Here is an 18687-nt window from a genome sequence, read left to right as displayed (position 1 = left end):
GTGCACTAAACCTTCTTCTGTTGTCTCTGCAGACTATCTGTAGGAAATCCTGTCTGATTTATCCATGAAGACATCACTTCCCGTTTCTGTGAGTGAGTGAGTCAGTCAGTCAGTGAGGGCTTTGCCTTTTATTAGTATAGATATATATATATATATATACAGTATATATACATATATACAGTATATATATATATATATACAGTATATATACATATATACAGTATATGTATTTATATATATTGTGACAAGATCAGACGCAACACACTCATAAAGGTTTGGGGCAGCCAACTGTGTATTGTCCCTGGATGCAATGGTTTTGAAATAGCACAGAAGTGTCTGCGATCGAGTCCAAAAATGAACTGAATTGAGTTAGTGAAGATGGCGGTGTTAATTATAAAGACTGGAAGTGACATAAGGGAACCGGACGTGCCCTTCTTCTGACGCCACGGCCGGAAGTGGCATCATCCTAGGCACCAGAAACTGGAAGTGATGTCTTCATGGATAAATCAGACAGGATTTCCTACAGATAGTCTGCAGAGACAATAGAAGAAGGTTTAGTGCACCCCACCACCCGCTGGCCTGGCGTGGAGTTACACACACTTGGTCCATACAATGTCCTGCTATTCGCACATGTGTGATAATATATATATATATATATCTATACTAATAAAAGGCAAAGCCCTCACTCACTCACTCATCACTAATTCTCCAACTTCCCGTGTAGGTAGAAGGCTGAAATTTGGCAGGCTTATTCCTTACAGCTTACTTACAAAAGTTAAGCAGGTTTCATTTCGAAATTCTACACGTAACAGTCACAACGGTCGATAACAGTCGAAAACGTCCACCATGTTGAACTTTCTTATTTATGGCCCCATTTTCACGAAATTTGGTAGGTGGCTTCCCTGCGCTAACCAAAACTGATGTACGTACTTATTTTGGTGGTATGACGCCACTGTCGGCCGCCATATTGAACTTTCCAACGGTCTTTGTTACTTATGGGCCCATCTTCAAGAAATTTGGTACGTGGGTTCCCAACGCTAACTGAATCCTACTTACGTACATATATACGTCCATAGCCTGCAGCTCGGTCACCGTGTGAGGCGGCATTGGGTCCCCCATCCCATCGCCTCCCATGTTGTTGGCTGCCTGCCTATATAAGGCCATCCATCGCTCCAGTCACTTCATTCCCTTCCTTGCTTCACCACGGGATTCACGTCTCCCTACTGATAACTATAGCCTTTTTATTTAATCCACGGCTTCTCCGCTGTTTTATTGTTCATTTATTACAATTATAGTTATTGTGTAGGTATTTCAGACTTACTTTACATTGTTCAGGTACCCATTTCCTTTATCATTCCAACCGTACCCCCATTAACATGTCTATCGAGGTGATCACCATCGATCAAAGAACTGTCACTTACCGAGTGGTTTCCATGCCCGGAGGTGGCGCCTGCCTTTTCCATTCTCTTTGTTACATATTGTACGGCCATATCAGGCTCACTCTTGATATCCGGAGGAACATTGTGTCTTATGTATTGAATGACTGGGACAGGTTCAAGGTGTGGACTGATGACGGTACAGGAGATAATTATTCTACACAGGAGCACTAGAAGAGTGAAATGCTTAAGCCCTTCACCTATGCATCTGCATGTGAGTTGATGGCTGCCGGTGAATTGTTCGGTTGTCGCTTTCAAGTGTACCGAAATGGCCAAATATTTTACACCTTTCGACAACCGCCAATGCCTCTTAAACATCTTAGATTGACAGGTGATGATTTCAGTAGTGGACACTTTGATGTTTATGAATGTTTAAACTCTCAAAAGCTGGATGTGAAGTTATCAATGAAACCGGTTGTATACTTACAATGCTTGAGAGATGCCGAATGTCTCTTCAACACAAGTCCTACAAATACTGTCGTAATTGAAACAAACCATGAAACTCAAACCGATTATGACAGCAGCAATCCAAGCTGTGAGATTTGAAACAAGATTACTGTTCACATGGCCAACTGTATGTTGCATGCTCAAGAGTAAGCTCAGCGCACAGCTTGGTCATATTACAACCGGAGGGCCGAACTCACAATGTGGTATACAAAGAGATCCTTAACAAATAATTATTGGTATATTTTCCCTCAGTTTAAAAAGGTTTAATTTTCTTCTTAATAAAAATTGTAAGGCAGTACTTCACCGCTGCAAAGTGCGGGTATTTTGCTAGTATATATACCGTATATGTATATGTTAACTTCAATTTGAATTTGCTTTTAAGGGAGTCAGTCTCATTATTTTATTCTTTTTTTAATTTTAGCATGTACTTCAATTTACTATCACCTTCATAATCTCCTGTAACTGTTTTGCACTGCATCAGCATAAGATGTTCTCATTTGTAGTCTTGGAATGGTAAGTGATGTGAAGGATCCTATACTGATGTCTCTACTTGAATACATTTAACTTTCATGTAATACATGTGTTGGCCTTCCACATCTTGCTGGCATAAAGAGCAACTATATGGAGCAGGCTAACTTTGATCTGGAGGTGATAGTCTATGATGACCATATGTGGCATATCATTTGGAAAGCAGTTGACATCTGCTTATATTCTGCTATCATTCTCTAGAAGATTGCTTGTTGTTTGTCAGTCATGATGTATGCTGGTGATTCTTTCACACCAATTTGCATAACTTTTGTATTGGAAGTTTTGATCCCCATACCAATCATTTCTGTAATTTCCCACAGTTTTAAGCTAGATTGTTGAGTCCACTACCAGTTTCTGCCAGCAGAGCAATGCCAGGTCTGTCCAGTGGAGGTATTCAATTTTAAATCAAGGTGAGACCAACTAAAGTGTTTGCACATGACAAAATCTGCTACCAAAACAAAATAAGAAAAAACACAAACTGAAAAAGGCATATCTGTTGAATATCCCAAGAACAGTGAAGTATCCTCATACAGTGCCTCACATTTACAGTGGATTCAGAAAGTACCCAGGCCTCTTCACTTTCTGTACATTTTATCATGTGGCACATTTAATTTTAAATGGAGAAATTTGCCATTCTACCCATCAACCTATACTCAATAACCCATAATAGCAAGGTGAAAATATGTTTTCAGAAGGGTTTGCAAAATTGTTACAAATCAAAAACTGAAATGTCTCATTCATATGAGGTATCCAGGCTCTTTGCTGTGGAACTCAAAGATGTGGGCAGGTGCATCCTGTTTCCTTGAGGTGTCTAGAACGTGATTGGAGGTCACCTGTGACAAACAGAATTGATTGCACATCATTTACCAAGGCACCCACCTGTGTATACAAGGTCTGACAATTTACACTGCATGTCAGGACAAAAACCAAGCCATGAACTCCAAGGTGTTCTCTGTAGACCTCTATGATCACCGTATATGTATGCCCACACATCACATTTCTATTTGCTGCTTTGTTAGTGAGTTAATATCATAAAATTGACAACAAAAGCATTCCAAAGAAGATTAAAACACAAAAAGGTTTTAACTGGAAATGATTTGAGAAATATTCTGAATTTTTTTACACTTTCCTAATTCCTGTTATTATATTTTGTCTTTTTAAAAGCCTGTCACATTTTTCTGATTTCCAGTATATTACATTGCACCTGCTGCTAAAAACAAACCATTTTCTAGATCAAAGTTTCATCTGTAGCCAAGTGAAATTATTAAATCATTCTGTTAAACACTAAAATGTGTATAACAAACTTTGGCATTGACCTTTTCTATAATTTGTTTTATAGCCGTTTCAAGGCCTTTGCAAAAGGCTTTCACAGCCATGTTTTTTTTTTTTTAAAGCATAGAATTGTAGGGAGCTTTTAAATTTGTCTCACTGAAAGGTAATGCCCTGTTTTTCCTAATGATAATACTTATTTTCTTACTTTTCATATCACTTAAGGATCTTTGGAGTGAATATATTCCATTGCTATTTGTAGCTGCGGGTGTGTGAGGCAGGATCAAACATAGGTAAAACACGTGCCGAAAGAAATTTCTCAGTCCTGAAGTTCATTTTAAAAGATTTAGTGAAAATTCAAAGCAAATAGTCCACACAAGACTAAAGAACAAAGGGTTGTTACACACGTAGAATAAAAGGCAAAAAATTAGAAAAAATGTCTCTTCTGTAAACATAGCTTTTCTTGTCAAACGTTAGTTGTTACTATACTTAAAGGTACTTTACTTCTTCTTCAGTATGCTTTAAACGTATAGCGCTGCACATTCAATAGGGCACATTGTCTTTCATGTTACTTGGCACATAAGGCACGGTTTAAAACCATGTGCCCTCAGCGTCTTACACATGGCAAGGCAGGACACTATCTGAGTATAACGTATAGTCAGAGAGGCTAGAAATAAGTTAGAATATACCAATTCAATTCAACTTATGGGGGTTGTAAGGACCTCCATTAGACTATGCACTAAGATACATTTATATAACTTAAATAACTAGCAAATGCTCTTCCACTATTTGATGTCAGTTTTTTAATATGTTTATTTTCCACACTTGGGAAGAACTCTGGCTTGGTCACCCATCCATCACAGGGCAAGCAGACCCATACTGACTCCCTCACATCAGGACAACTTAGAGTTGCCAGTTAACCTAACATGTCTGCAAGTCTGGGATGTAGGAGGTAAATGGATTCCGCAGAGAAGTTACACTTGGGAACTGAGAGACATTGGGCATGTGTTTCAGACCCACACTTAATCTTGAGAGACCTCTTACCTGTTTCACAAGAGTGGCAATTTCTTCTTGCAGATATAAATAACTAAGAGAATACCACAATACATTTTTCTGATTTGTACAAAATTTCATACTGATATGCTTTCAGTGCCCATCACATCTTTGAATTTCTACAGACAATTCTACTTGTTCTGTTTTAATTTCTTTGGAATAAAGAGGATTGCTTTGATGTTCCTCAGATAATTTAAACTAGTCCTATTCATTTTAAGCTCTGCAGATTTAGGCTAATTTACGTTTCTGCTACTTGAACTCCAGATAGCATTTTCACAAACTTCTTTGTCTTCTGTCTAACCTCACCGTTTCAGCATATGAGTAGTCACACCTCTGCATACTCAGTATCTTGCTACAAAGTGTGCTTTTGTCTTGCTTACAATGACATATAGTCTAGTTTGACGTTTAAATATGGTCAAATTGAAACCCTGAATTGAATTTAAAATGAAGTACTCTGTCGACAGCATGATACATTCCATTTATCTCTTCGGTTTTGAGAACTGGTCAAACTTTATTTTAAACTCTGTGCCTTGCTTCCTTCGAAACTTCTATCATGTCTGATATGGCTTCAGCTTCGTCACTCCTTTCAACATAAACGAAGGTGTCATCTTCAGGTAAATTGTGATATCCATTCATTTTTTTATGTTAGTTTTTTTTTTGCTTCATATGGTAAACATAACTTTGAGGTCAATTCTGTAAATTAAACATTTTATTCAAAATTTTATAATTATGTACGGGAACATCATCATGTATGCTATTATTGCATAATGCTTAGTTTACTTCTGTCACTCTGGCTGTGTGTGTTGTTCGTTTCTATGAAATGTAGGTATTCACTCATTTTATAACCTTTTTTTGTAGTTCATAATCGGGACTATGGAATGTACAAAACTGTATATATTTTATATTTTATACAGTTAACATTTTACTTGTTTTATTAGATGCAAAAGAAACCTCTTCTATCAGCAACATTCTCCCAATTCATTCCATTTGTTCAATGGTCCTAAAACAGCTGATAAACTTTGCATGCCTATTTTGTATATGTTTTTAGAGTTTATCTAGTAACTATAATCGTTTTAGCTGACATTTACTCATCTATAAATTTTTAAAAGTGTTTCTCTTGTATAAGGCCAAGGTAAGCTGCAATCTGTAAGTTCAATAAAGCTGGACATACTATGTGTGATTTTTCAAAATTATGGCAAAGAGACTACTCACAGTGCACAATAGATTCACCAGTCATGTATGTACTTAAACTGTACTAGCACATTTAGTCCGATTGACATGCAGCAATGTGGGTTCTTAGACTATACAGTACGTGTACACAGCCCCCAGTGCAATAAAGCTTTACCGTTTCAAAAAAACTGTATCTCAAAATGCCAACAAAGAAGAGAGTTGCACAGCTGACTCTTGTTATACTGGGCTATGAAACTATGGTTGGGAAGGTTGGGCATTTATCTTTTCTAGTTGGATCTCATGCATCTCTGTGGCCTTGCCCCTCTGGAGCATTTTAGTCAATGTAAAGACTTCATCGACCCATCAGATTTAAAAATTCCTCAAAATGTCCCATCGTAGCAATATTTCCAGCTGAGGCCATTGCTTCCTTTACTCTAAAATACAATGACATTGTTTACTCAGTCCTTATTTAAAGCACTTTGACAGCACTTACAGCCTGGTGCCTTCATGGGTGTGTTGCGGCGAGCTTTGCACATCTGAATTTGGGGATTTTTCTGACATTCTACTGTGCAGCTCTACTCAAGTTTTGTCAGATTGAATGGAGACAGTTGGTGGACAGCTATTTTAAGATCTCTCCAGAAATGTTTGATCGGGTTCAAGTTTTGGCTCTGCCTGGACAACCCAAGAACATTAAGGGAGTTGACCCTAAGCCATTCCTGTGTGGTCTTTGTTTTGTGCTTAGGGTCATTGTCCTGTTGGAAAGTAATCCTTCAGCCAAATATATGATCCTGAGACTGGTTTCCACCAGATGTGATGTTTAGAATTAAGGCCAAACAGTTCAATCTTGTTTTCATCACACTGGAGAACCTTGATACTCATAGTCTGAGATTCCTTTAGGTGCAGGCACACTGTAATACCCTTTGACAATTCTTCTCAGATCATTCGAGTGTTATAGTTGTGTTATAGTTGTGGAAAGTTCTCCCATCTACACACAGGTTCTCTGTAGCTCAACCAGAGTCACTATCCACTTCTTTGTCACCTGTCCATAGTTAAGGCCCTTCTCCCCTGATTGCTCTGTTTAGCCAAATGGTCAGCTCTAGGAAAAGTCAGGATCATTCCAATTTTATTCCATTTAATAATTATGGAGGCCACTTTGTTCTTGGGAACTTTCAATGCTGCAGAGATTTTTGTTGCCTTCTCCAGATCTGTGCCTCTGCAAAATCCTATCTCTAAGCTCTGTAGGCAGTTCCTTTGACTGTATGCATTGGTATTTGCTCTGATACACTTTGTCAACTATGGGACATTCTATAGACAGGAGTCTGTGCCTTTCCTAATCATGCCCAATCTATCGAATTTACCACAGGTGGACTGTAGACATTGTGTGGGAACATCTCAACCATGATCAATAGGATGGGATGCTGCTGACCCAAATTCAGTCATAGCAAAGCATCTGAATACTTATGTTTCAGTTTATTTTTAATACATTTACAAACATGTCTAAAGTCCTGCTTTTGGTTGGCCATTCTGGGGTATTGGGCATTGTTTGATGAGGGAAAAAAATACATTTAGATGATATTAGCACAGGGCTACAACATAACAAAATATGGGAAAAGTGAAGGGTTCAGAATACTTTGTAAAGGCACTATGTCTAATCAGTATTTTTCAATTTCCTGCACAAGCTGTGGCTAATTCCCTGTGAGTGAAGTTATGCTGCATTGCCAAGGCCTGGTATACCTGGATCCATCCCATTCTTGCCTGCTGCCCAATTGGCATTGTACCCAAACCTCATCCTCCACCTTTGGGTGGTGAACCTATTCATTTGTTCCACTTGGCTTTTTTGTAATGACCCTTACTATGCTATGTGGGTCATCCTGCCATCAGATGCTTGCTGGGAAACTACACTGCCAGACCTGACTCCAGGCGTGCTTCCATTTGATTTATTTCAGACTATCATGTGGGTCATTTGTGGATTGCTTTTTGTCTGGCCCCTCCCCTTAGACTAATTTGCCTTTGGTAACCCTATCAGGAGCACACATCTTCAAACAACATAGTTCTAAGGATCATTGAGACACACAAGCTCTCCCCATCACGCCAAGTTCACAATCCTAGAAGGGGTTCAATTAGATGTAACAGATAAAAATCAGCTTGAGCAGGAAAAACATGAAAAAAAAAATCAAGAGACTATACCACAGGAAAAAAGTTATCATTCATTATGCATTTGCTTAATTTCTGCAGTAAAACATTGGTTCAGAAAAGACTGCAGTCCTTGCAAATCAGTAGGCAGAAAAATGCTAACTGCCGAAACCATGATGAATAGTTACAGGGTATGCCCTAAAGGACAAACATTAGTATAAATTATCCCAGTGCTTCAAATATTAAATGAAATAAATGTGAAATGTAATTTCAAAGTCTGTTACAGCTAGTAAACTCATTTTTTTAAATGGAGCTGCAGTTGCCCAATTACACTTCATTGTTATGAGTTCAAGACACCAACAGTTTGTGACACTTGCCAGTATTTTCCAGTTCTGTGCACATGTAAAACACATTGTCTGCTGGTAGAGGCTTTTTTTCTATTATCCCTTTTTTATAATAAAGGCTGGACTGGCAGCTCAAGGATGTAATTTTGTACAGGAAACCACAAAAAGGTCTGGGAGCAATTGTAACAAAGACCAAGATTAAAAGATAGGATTTTGCAAAAAATCTTCTGACATTTTTATCAAAAGAAAGTCACAACAGAACAAGTCCAATTTTCGTCATAAGAAGCCCAACATAAATCAATCACAGTATTTACAGTTTTAATTACTGCACATAAAATTGTGAAGAATTTTAGTAGCTAACTGTGCTCCAATAGAAAAAACCCTCACTGCAACCCACCATCCATTTCTACATTCTACACAGCACATAAAATCAGCAATGAAGAAACAAAATAGTGTATAATAAAATCTTTTGAGTTAACTATTCTGCTATTCATTTGATGCATTTGACTTTTTAGCGCAATTAACACCATCAAAGCCAACAATATTTAATTCTGGAATGTTGCCACAACGGTGAAATGTATTTTCACTTTCCAACCTCTAGTAAAATTCAATTGAAATTGTAGATTTTGGAGTTAAATGTTTATTTTAGGATGAGAAGACTTCTTAGATAATACAAAGTTTTACATTGCTGTTGGCGTGCTTAGAAATCCAATGCCATGTTTCCGGCAAACAGAAAGCACTTTGTAACATAAAAGACTTTTGCATGAATGAACATGAACGGCTTTCATCACTTACCAGGTCGGAGATGAGTTGAAGTAGCACCCAGTAAGAGGTCACAATAGGCACACCTTTGAATGCTGCTATGTTTGACCAAGGCCTTGTTATACAGAGGCACTCCATTTGAAACACAGCATTGTAACAAAGGGACACTAAAATGTTTGCTGTTTGATGTCAAAAAAGATAGGAGAAAGCAGGTGATCTCAGAAGGATTCTGCCAAATTTCTGCTTTTTTAGGGTTATATACTATAAAGACCTCTTCCCTAGCCTATTTAACTTACTATAGGTCACTAAAATTCCTGCGTGTCTCTGAAAATGTATTCATTCATTCATACTTCTGTTCTGCATCACAGGGAACTGAAGCCTACCTTGAATTCATTCAGCACAAGGCAGGAAAATCACCTGGGGCCTCATTTATAAAACGTTGCGTGGATTTAAGCATGAAAATATCCGCATGCAAAAAAAAAAATGCAACTTACTGTTTAGAAATCATAATTACCTTGTAAATGTGCCTTTGTGAACACATCTCAATGGTAATCAACCTCATACACATGCTGCAGACATTTATTGGCTGGTAGAGCAGCGTTCCGCCAGACGTATCAAGACCCCGTTACCAACATTCAACAGCATCTACCTGCATTTTGCAACAAAGCATGCAAGCTAATGCGCAACATTATAGCATGTCTCCCCTGTGTTCTTCGAGGTCTGGGAAAGGCATATGGTGCCAGCTTTTGAGTGGGTAGCCGCTATGCCCTGTCACATATAATGACACAATTAGATATAACAAATAGTAGAGAATATGAAAAACAGGTTTTACAAAGCTACTTTGCTTCAAAATAAACCGGTTGACTGAGGCCACGGAGATGCGATGTTTGTCAGCCTCATCTTGGCATCACAGATGGTTTCTGCGTTCATGGAATGTAACGGCTTATATTTAACAAAAGCAACTTCATTTTCACTAGATGCCCATATTGCAATATGAATGCAGCATACAGATCAGATTAAGTTAGGAGAATGAGACACTGATGCAAATTGCCTTTTTATGTTGGCAGTGTGGTGGAAGGGCCAGGAGAGGAGCAGTATCTCCCTTGGAACACGAGAGAGCAGCCACCCTGGTGGGTGTTGGGACCACGGGAACAGATCTTGGAAACTCAACCCTGTGGGGGCCCTTGGTCACCACCAGGGGCGCCTGGACAATTCCGGAGCCCTGGAAGGCAGCACTTTCGTCACATCAGGAAGTGCTGCTGGAAGACCATCAACGGGCACCTGGTGGACATCCAGGTACAACATAAAAGGGGCCGCCTTGATCCATCCGGGAGCCAGAGTCGGGAGGTGGAGGACAGAGCTTGCGAAGGGAGGAATAGAGGCAACAGAAGAGAGAAAAGGAGAATGAATAGAGGGAAAAGATGAAAAGGACTGAGCTATTTGTGGTGATGTGTGCACTGTGTGCTGTGCAGAAAAGAAAATAAAAAGCGTGAGCTTTTGTAAGTGTGCCTCTGGTGTCTGTCTGTGTCGGATTGGGTGGCTGGCATGCCCCCGTAGAATTGTCACAGCAGAAACTTGTTATGTTTAATGTATGTGCATCCACACCATACTAAAACTGAATACAGCGCCTTTTCAGTCAGCTAATGGCTTTCACAGTACAGTAGGCACAACAGAGTGGAGGACTTAACAATAGTTAGCTAATATAAACTGTCGAAAAACCAAAAAATGTAATTTACTGAAAATGTGTAGCATTGGCCATCTTAAGAGACACATGATAATGAATCAGTGATATAAATTATTATATGAGTGAGTGGTCATTTAGGCAGATTGGTGGCTAGGGATCTGCACTGGCAATTGGAAGGTTGCCGGTTCGATTCCCGTAAATGTCAAAAGGGACTCTGCTCTGTTGGGCCCTTTAGCAAGGCCCTTAACCTACAATTGCTGAGCACTTTGAGTAGTGAGAAAAGCTACATAAATGTAAAGAATTATTATTTAGCTGGTTTGACTGCATTTGGCTGTTTCATCAATGGTGTTGTCATTTCCCAGTTTCTCTGAAATGTTGCATAAGTATGTGTCAGTGTTGTTGTAAATAAACACTTGTTCTTCCTTCAAGTTTTCATTTATAAATCCTGATGTTTGCAGGGCAAGTTGCGTTCGCATATTTCAAGACTCTTTTTTTATAAATGAGGCCCCTGAAGATAGTGGCACGACATTCCTGCCTACCCTCCTGTACTGGGTAGTAGCAGTTTAAAATGAAAAGGGAATCAGGAGAAGTCAAAATAACCAGTCAAAGGTCAAAACTGAAGACATGACATAAATGAAGAAAGCTCAGAACATGAATCAAACATCAAAGTTGGGATATAGCACATGATTTTGAACCAATTGGGGACCAAAAACTAGAACCAAATTGACCAGACACTAAATGATTTCAAGGAATAGAAGAAGGCTTTTTAATGGGGATCAACTAACAAGAAATATCTATAAAGGATTTTTTTGGAGGACTCTGAAATCTCAGACGATCAGGGAGTTCACCCCAATTTTTATACATTCCCATTGCTGACATCAAGCATCTCACACTCCTGATTATTTGCAATTCCTCGGGTGCCTGCAACCTTGGGCCTCTTCTGTCTAATGGGACATTGAGGACACAGCAGATATTGTGCAAAAGTGCATTTATTCAAATCAACAAAATGGCAAACAGCGTCCAAAATGATGTGCTAATGCTATGCTAATGCCCACAGAGAGTAATTAAAAAATTAATAAATACATAAAACCAAGGATAGAAATCACAGTCTGAATTAGCTCTTCTGTTTCTTCTCCATTCCCCAGTGTTCTGTCTTGCTTTAGTCTATCCTGCTAACCCATCAGCCTGCTTAGCAGGGTTGAGACCCCAGCAAATATGGGCCTCCAACTGCCTTTAGTGACTGTTGGAACACACACCGAGCCCGACTCCCTCATCCTACCATGTCTGTCGGTACTCACTGGATCCCTGGTTGCCCATGATCTTCCATTCTCCAACCACTCACCAAGAGCACCGCGCATCTCACTCCATCATGGGGCATCCGTGATCACTTGTCTCATTTAACCTACACCAGCTTGACTGCCCAGTTCTGCTTTCTTGATCTCTTTCCTTTTTCAATTTTCCTTCCACTGCTCCTTCTCCCTTGTTTCTTCCACTCATACTTTTTTTATAGCCCTATGAATGAAGGTGCTTTCCTAACAAGCCACAGAACACCAGTGAGGAATGTCCATGTTGATTGAGCTCATGCACGTGAACCAACAATCAGCCAATTCCCTATTAAGCATTCTGCAGCCATATGGCTTTTGCATTGCACAGCTGTACCCATGAAGTCTGAGCCACACTATTCTTTTTAAAAATCCTTCATCTGTTCTGCCCTGTAAATCATACCATGGACCACATGATCACATGATTTTGCCTGATAATTTCATAGCAACAACCAACAGAAATGATGAACCCATAAAAAAACAAATCTTCTCCATGGGAGACTTTTCAGCACTTTTAACAACATTTTAAAAATAGATATAACCAATGGATTTCTTGCTCTTCGAAACCTTGAAAAAAATGTAAAAGGCCACAGTACAGACAGAAACAATGTAAGTTGCCAGCCAAATCATGACAAAGTCTACTTGCACCGCCCTCATTGATATTTGCCAATTAAACTAATCCTTGAAATAAAAAAATTCTGCCAAAGAAGAGTGAAAACATGTTCTCAGAACAATTTGGAAACTTATTAAAAATTAAAAACCAAAATCTCTGATTCATATAAGTATTCACACTCTTAATTCAGTACTTTGAAGTAGCTACCTTTGGCTGCAATTACAGCTTCGAGTCTTCCTGGGTAAGTCTCTAAAAGATTTGTTCATCGGGATTTGGAAAGTGTATCCCATTTTTGCTAATTGATCATCTCAATGTCCATTAGATTGGATTGGAAGTATCCGTAAACAGCCATCTTCAGGTCTCCCCATAGATGTTCAATAGTTTAAGTTTTGGCTTTTCCAGGGCTGCCCAAGGACAGTCAGAGACTTGTTCAAAAGCAAATCTGATGGTGGTATGCTATGGGTCACTGTCATGCAGAAAGGTAAAATGTCACCCTAGTCTGAGGTTGCATGTGCTCTGCAGCAGGTTTTTTAAGGTACCTCACTGTATTTGGCTTCATTCAAAATACCCTCAGTTCTGAACAGTCGAACTCCACTTACTGCTAAGAAGTACAAAAATAGCATGAGACTACCACTCTCATGCTCCACTGCAAGAGTGGTATTAGGTAGGTGATGAGCAGTACCTGGTCTTTACCAGACATAGTGCTGGGAGTTCTGCCCAAACAGTTAAATTTTTGTCTCATCAGTCCAGAGAACCTATTTTCCTCCTGCTGTCAAAGTTCTTTAGATGTAACATGACAAACTCCAAGAGGGCTGTCTTATCCCTGTGACAGAAGCGTGGCTTCCATCTGATTGATGAAGTGCTGCCAAGATGGGAGAACTTGGTGGAAGGATGACAATCTCAACAGCACTTCTGAAGCACCATTAGAGTGACAATTACCTTCTTGGTCATCTCCTTGACCAAGGCCTCTCTTCCCTGTTTACTCAGCTTGGCCAGATGGTATCCTGGTGGTTCCAATCTCCTACCATTTTATAATTATAATGGTTTTATACCCTTTGCCTTATCTGTGCCTCACCACAGTTTGATTGCAGAGGTCTACAAAGAGTTTTTGTCCTGCCATGCACTATTAATTGTGGAACCATCTATACCTGGGTGTGCGCCTTTCTAAGTGATGTCCAAGCAATTCAACTTGCCACAGGTGGACCCCCAACCAAGTTCTAGACATATATCAAGGACAATTAGAGCAAACAGGAATGCCACAGCATTACATAAGTGGACCCAAAGGGGAAAGAGAAGAGAAGCATACCTGTTGAAAGTTTCTGTGAAGAAGACAACTTACAAAAATTAGAGATTTCAGTTTTTGATTTTTAATAAATTTGCAAACTTTTTAGAAAACATGTTTACACTATTGAGTACTGAGTTTAGATCGATGGGCAAAAATGACAAATTTATCAATTTAAATTTTAATCTTCAACATGCTGTAGTACAGTGTGCAGAAAGTAGGCATCTGAATATTTTCTGTAACCACTGCACTGCTTTTCTGAACCTTTCTAAACTAGCTACCTTGTTGGGTGGCATAAAGAAATGAGTCACCTCTAAATCAGACTTAAAGATCTTACACACACTTTTGTCCCATCCATCTCCTTACTCCCCCCCTCTCTTTAGAGCTTTAGAGTTTTTCCTTGACCTCCTGCCTCTGCACTTGCTCGGCCTACATGCTCCTTCTCAGACTCGTTTCTGTCTGACTCCTAATTGTGGTAAACCTGTGTCTTAATATTATTAGAATTGTTTTGTTTTTAATTTGTTTGAAATTTATTTTGCAATTGCAATGTTTCTTTTTTTTTGGCTTTGGAGTGGTCACTGCTAATTGGTGCCTTTCCTTCTACAATGGTGGCCATATTATTTCCTATTGCTATGTTGGCTTCAGGATACATGTCAAAGAAGTCACATAACTTCAGATGACCAAGTTTTTGATTCATTATTGATTGACAACCATTTCTAGGTAAAATGAAGTGAAAGGGTTTTAAAATTAGAATTGGTACTTTATCTGCTACAGATTTTCTGACTATGACTTCAGTTTTGTGTTTTGCTTTAATAATCAGCTGTGTTTATTTCCTTTAGTATTCTGACCTCAGCCTGTTTAAAGACCATGATTTATGGCTGCCTCCTTTTGTAATTTCCATCTGCTGGTCATTTTTTTTTCCGGTCCTAATTCCTCCCGGACATCTCCAAGGTGGTCATAACACTAAGTTTACTCCCAGGGTTGGGGCAGCTTTTTAGTTGTCTGTGTACTCAGGAGCATAAATTTGGCTTTCACGGGCTAGGCCTGCACATTAGTTCACTAGTTGACTGGACTGTCGGAGGAACAGCATTATCCAATATATTCACAAATGGGAACAGCATAGTTTCATAAATGCCGAGTTGGGACCTGACCCTATTTAGTAAGAGAGTGTTAGGTATCCCTGCTGGATATTAAGATGTTTGCACCTAGTGACCCACAGACGCCTAACATGCACTCTGCATCCTAACCCCTAACCCTAAGCCTAACCCCTGCTTGTTGCCCTCCTGAGGCATGCATCTCACGTGTACATTATACTCTCCTAAGGTGCTGCCCTTCTTTCCTGTCAGCATATTTTTATTCCACACCCTCACTATCTCACTTTGTTACGCACCTGCCATTTATAGTGTCGTCCTGCTTGCAAATCAGCCATTTCCCTTTGCACTGCTCAACTTGTTGAGAAAACAAAAGTTCCTAGAGGCCACTGGTTAAATTATACCAGAAGGACTGCCAAATATATGATATAAACAAATAGCCTGGGGATATTTTGAAATGCACTCTCATAACATGCGTGGGACACAATTTATGGGCTCAAATAGTGTTGTTTCTCAGTTGGACCGGGGGTTGGCGCTGTCATCTGATCCTTTCTCCTCTTCCTCTTTTCCCTCTGAAGACCAGCTCTCTCAATGATATCATCGCTGTCCCACCCAACTGATGATGTCACTTTCTGCACCCTCTGATGACATCACCTCTGGTACCCAAAACCCACTTACAGATGACATCACTTCCTGTTCCAGCCTCCCTAATCCCACTTCTTGCTGTTTCTGCCATATTTATAGACCAGTTGGTGTTCCAGGTCATCCCAAAGGTGTTGAGCTCAGGGCTCTGTGCCAGGCCACTTGATGTCCCTCTATGTCTTTATGGACCTGGCCTTGTCCATGTGAGCACAGTCATTCTGGAACAGGAAAGGGCCTTCTCAAAATATTTGCCACAAAGTTGGAAGAACACAATTGTCTAAAATATCTATATGCTGTAGCAGTGACAATGCCCATCATTGGAAACTAAGGGCCTAGCATAAACACTGAAAAACAGCCCCAGACCATTATCCTACCTGTAGTACATTTTACAGTAGAGCACTATCCAGTCTGAAAGGTAGTGCTGTCTTGATAGCCTCCAAACCAGGTTTGTCCATCAGACTGCCAGGTAGTGAAGTACAACTCATCACTCCAGAGAATATGTTTCCACTGCTCCAGATGGCCACGTGCTTTACCTCACTCTAGCCGACACTTGGCATTGCACATAGTGATCTTAGGCTTATTGTGCAGCTGCTTGGCCATGGACACCCTTTTCATGAAGCACTCAATGTACAGTTCCTGGGCTAATATTTCTTCCAGAGGCAGTTTGGTAATCTGTTGCAAGTCATACCACAGACGATAGGCAGCACCGTGTATTTCAGAACTAATAGTCTACCATTTTGTGGCCGAGCTGTTGATGCTCCTAGGTGCCTCCACGTCACAACTTTAGCAGGACAGATCTAGCAGGGTAGACGTTTCATGTACTGACTTGTGGCAAAGGAGGCATCCTAATACGGTGCCACTTTTAAAGTCACAGCTTTTGTGTATGACCCGTTCTACTGCCTATGTTTATTAAGAGACTGCATACCTAGGTGTTTGATTTTATGTATCTGTCAACTACGGGTGTAGCTGAAACACCTGAACTCAATAATTTGGAGGGTTGTCCACATACATACGACCATATAGTGCCAAAAGTATTGCCATATATCTGCACAGCATTCACAGAGTCATCATTTTTTGTTTTCAAGTCACTTCTTAGGACTTCGAGCAATCCTTCAAATTGCTAAGGCTCCATTGGAGACATTGTGGTTCAATGTCATGTGTCGAGGACATGAATATAGTTTTGTTGGCAATAATTTGATTATGCAAGTCAGCATACACTTACTAGAGCAACAGTCCCTTCTGGCAGGAGCCATGCATGGATGGGGTAGCTGTTTATTATGGATTACACTCACTCACCTTCATTTATAATTGGCCAACTTGGAGTTGCCAGTCAACTTAGCATGCATGTCTTTGAGTCATGAAAGGAAACTACAGTACATGGAGAAAATTCAATAAAGACATAAAGAGAACATACAGACTCCATAGAAATTATACCTGGATCATGACTTGATTCTGGGACTGTAACTGCTATGCCATTGTAACACCTGCTCTCATTTATGAAATGTGACATTCTGGGCCATTAACCAAAATGAAGAAGTGAAAAGGTCCCTTCAACACATTGAAGGACCTATTCAAATGAGCAATACCATAACTAGTGGTCTAGATAAAGTCTCATTATGATAAAATTCAAGTAGTTGTTCAGAATGTTTATTTGTAAAGTTGTACAATTACATTAAATATCATCCTTAACAAGTTCAAAGGGAACATTCAATAGTCAGATTATCACAGATCACAGCTGCTATCATTTTATCCTAGTGTAATTTTAGATTGCACAATGAATGAAGATTTACATACTGCCTTAGAAAAAGGAAGTTAGTAAACAATAACATGTTCACAGTCTGAATAAAAATGTACAGCATTATTTAGAAATGAAAGAAAAACTACTATTTCATGTAATTTTGACATACAAATATAGAACATTTCATGGATGGGATATACTGCATAGCTCTTGATATATTTTATTACTGAAATTTCAAACGTACACTTTACAAAAATATATTTGGCTTTTGTCTGAGTTGTAAACAGGCATAATGGTAAGCTCAGAACATGTGTCATGATGAGTTTCAGTTTTCAGCTTCCATCTTTTTTCACAACTAAAGGGGAAGGAAATGTTAATATTTTAAAGAAGTCTCATGTAATCCCTATTCTAAAGAAACTCACTCTCAACCCATCTGCTATTGAAAACTACCACCTTGTCTTCCTTCTGCCACTCCAGTCCAAAACCCTAGAGTGCATAGTCCGTAAACAACTCTCTTCATTTCCCTCTGATAATAATCTACTAGATCCACTACAATCTGTATTCTTCAAGCATCACTCTACTGAGAATGCACTTCTTTCAGTCACTAATGCCCTTAGATCTGTTCGAGCTGCTCCTCTCTATTCTGTCCTAATCCTCCTTGACTTTTCATCAGCCTTTGATATTGTTAATCACTCTCTGCTTATCTCTTCCCTCATAAATCTACTACCAGAATCTTTCTACAGGTATGCTTCTCTTCTCTTTCCCCTTTGGGTCCACTTCTCTTTTCTCTGTATATTCATTATTCACACAATTTCATATCTTCTCCATGCTTCTCCTACCGCCTCTGTGCTCATGATGCACAAATCTTCCTCTCATTTCTTTCTTAAAGTCTAAAGGTTTAAGCCCACATATTTGGTTGTCTCTCTGTCATCTCTTCATGAGAATGATCACCACCTTAAACTTAACCTTTCAAACTCATGCATCTTGTACTTGTCCTCTGATTCTTCTTCCTGGACTATTGGAACTCTCTGGAGGGACTTCCTTCAGGTTCAATCAGAATTCTTGAGCTCCTCCAGAATGCAACTGTTTGGCTGGTGTACTCTGTTCCTCTATACACCCCTCCTACTCTATGTCCGGTCACTATTCAATGAGTGGATGTAGAGTTGGTCCACT

This window comes from Polypterus senegalus, chromosome 4, assembly GCF_016835505.1.
Source record: "Polypterus senegalus isolate Bchr_013 chromosome 4, ASM1683550v1, whole genome shotgun sequence".
Taxonomy (NCBI): Eukaryota; Metazoa; Chordata; class Cladistia; order Polypteriformes; family Polypteridae; genus Polypterus; species Polypterus senegalus.
This window is presented reverse-complemented; position numbering follows the sequence as displayed.